The sequence below is a fragment of the Anarhichas minor genome, unplaced genomic scaffold (assembly GCF_050575085.1).
Source record: "Anarhichas minor isolate MPS153535 unplaced genomic scaffold, ASM5057508v1 ptg000018l, whole genome shotgun sequence".
Classification (NCBI taxonomy): domain Eukaryota; kingdom Metazoa; phylum Chordata; class Actinopteri; order Perciformes; family Anarhichadidae; genus Anarhichas; species Anarhichas minor.
This window is the reverse complement of record NW_027466464.1, coordinates 597,501-597,725: the sequence shown is the minus strand read 5'-3', so window position 1 is coordinate 597,725 and position 225 is coordinate 597,501.

Sequence of the window (225 nt, the reverse complement as noted above, 5' to 3'; positions counted from 1 at the left end):
GCTGTCATTGACACCCATTGCTTTGGGCTGGCGGCCTCGGGCCGGCCAGGTTGGTCAGGTAACCATGACGACACATTTTGAAAGTTGGCGCTGGAGTCCCGAAAGTCCGTTTGTGCACGGTAAAAAGGGAAAAGAGAATCAAACAATATATCAATATTTCTTATTTTTGGAATGTTAATTAATGAACTGGTTTAGGTTGGTTAACATTTTAAAATTGACCTACTG